Consider the following 2,500-nt stretch of genomic DNA (forward strand, 5'->3'; position numbering starts at 1 on the left):
GGAGTTGCTGCCACACTCCAGAAATGTTTATAATTTTACCTGTCCTGTACATGTCCTCATACAGAGCTAATTTTCCCTGTTTCATTTCTCCACATGGCTGCCCGCCTGTTTGAGGAATAATGAGATGAGGAGAAACAAGCGACCCATCCTGGGCCGGCCACCTCCTGCCTAACCGGATGCATACATCATGATGGACATTATTACATATTTTTCATTTTCTTTCTCTTCTTTCTGTCTAAATTGTTGTTGTTGTTGTCATGGTGACCGGTGTCGGCCAGAGGAGGATGGGTTCCCCCCCCTGAGTCTTGGTTCCTCTCAAGGTTTCTTCCTCATGCAAAAAACTAGGGAGTTTTTCCTTGCCACTGTCGCCTTTGGCTTGCTCACTGGGGGCTAGGACTCGGCACTTGTAAAGCTGCTTTGTGACAACAACTGTTGTAAAAAGCGCTATATAAATAAAATTTGATTGATTGATTGATTGATTACAATGTAAGAACATTAGAAAGGTAGAAATCTAGAATGTTAGAATGTTTAGAATGTTACATGTTAATGTTAGAACATTAGAATATTAGAATGTTAGAATGTTTAGAATGTTACATGTTAATGTAAGAACATCAGAAAGGTAGAAATCTAGAATGTTAGAATGTTTAGAATGTTACATGTTAATGTTAGAACATTAGAAAGGTAGAACATTAGAATATTAGAATGTTAGAACAGATCTTTAGAGGCTGCCAAGGTTCTTCAGTGACAACCGACATCTCAGGATCTCTCGACCAGGTGATCAAAGCAGGTGTGGAGACAGTAGCCTCATCATCATCTCAGCCAGCCAACGCCATCAGACAAGCGGTAGCACCTCTGTCCGGTCTGGAGAAACATCTACCCCACAGCGAAGAGCCGGGTCAGATTCCTGATGTCAGCTGCTGGCTGGGGGGAACAGACTGAGCTGCCCCAGTGGGGGATCCTGGTCATACTGGTCTGCCCTGGCTCAGCCCCTGGTGGGGGTATCTGATGATGAATGACCTCACACTGAACGTGCCCCAGCAAACCACATGAACATCTCTAAATGTATCCCAGCAAGCTTGTGTGTCTTAGTAGCACAGTGTGTCTGGAATGCTTACTGCAGTGCATTGCGGGAAGCCACAGGCACACATAGAGACACACACACACACACACACACACACACACACACACACACACACACACACACACACACACACACACACACACACACACACACACACACACCCACTCACACACTCAATAATACACACACATACAAAACCATATACACTTATATAAATATACAAGCACACACATAACCACACACACTCACACACACACAAACACAGTCAGACCAAATCTGTTTGGAGTTATGGGTGTGTGCTAATCATGACAGCATGACAGACACAGAAATAACCCTCACACCAATCCATAATTCTGAACACACAGAAATGCACATACACACAAGAGAGAGAATGAGAGAGAAAGAAAGAGTAAGAGAGAAAGGGGGAGAGAGAAGGAGCAGGTGAGATAAAATTAGAGCAGTTTGGGCCAGAAGGTATCTCCACGGAAACAGTAGCCATGGTGTTAGGCCTCATCCTGTGCTGTTTACAAGCTGTGAGGGAGAAACTAATGTGTTTTAGCCTGCAGCCCAAACTACACTGATCAGGGAGCAGCTGTGTGTGTTCATATCCTGATTTCAGCCCAGACTACACTGATCAGGGAGCAGCTGTGTGTGTTCATATCCTGATTTCAGCCCAGACTACACTGATCAGGGAGCAGCTGTGTGTGTTCATATCCTGATTTCAGCCCAGACTACACTGATCAGGGAGCAGCTGTGTGTGTTCATATCCTGATTTCAGCCCAGACTACACTGATCAGGGAGCAGCTGTGTGTGTTCATATCCTGATTTCAGCCCAGACTACACTGATCAGGGAGCAGCTGTGTGTGTTCATATCCTGATTTCAGCCCAGACTACACTGATCAGGGAGCAGCTGTGTGTGTTCATATCCTGATGTCAGCCCAGACTTTTCTGATCAAGGAAGAGATGCATCTCTTCAAGTCCCGAGGTGTCCTCAGATCAACTTAACACACATGTTCAGTATTGAGATGAACAGGAACACAAGCTCAATCCTGCACTCCGCATTACTGAGTCCACACCTGAAGACACACCCACAGAGTTTGCACCGTGAAGGTGTGGACACAGTTGAGCACTGTGTGAGCTCATTCAACTCTGGAGGTGATAATGCAACACAGCAAGATGGGTGGAGGCGTGGCTTTAGATACCATGTGACCTGACTCAGGATTCTACCCCGCACAATTGTGAAGGGCAAATAACAAAAGTATCTAAATAAACATGTATGAATCATGTATGTATCACGTGCGCAGAGTTATGGCAACAGGATACATGGTTCTTATCATGGTAACCTTGATTTACTCGCATTCATGAACAGGGTCATTTTAAACATCACTAAACAGGAAAATAACACTTAACATAAACATC

This window comes from Brachyhypopomus gauderio, unplaced genomic scaffold, assembly GCF_052324685.1.
Source record: "Brachyhypopomus gauderio isolate BG-103 unplaced genomic scaffold, BGAUD_0.2 sc54, whole genome shotgun sequence".
Taxonomy (NCBI): domain Eukaryota; kingdom Metazoa; phylum Chordata; class Actinopteri; order Gymnotiformes; family Hypopomidae; genus Brachyhypopomus; species Brachyhypopomus gauderio.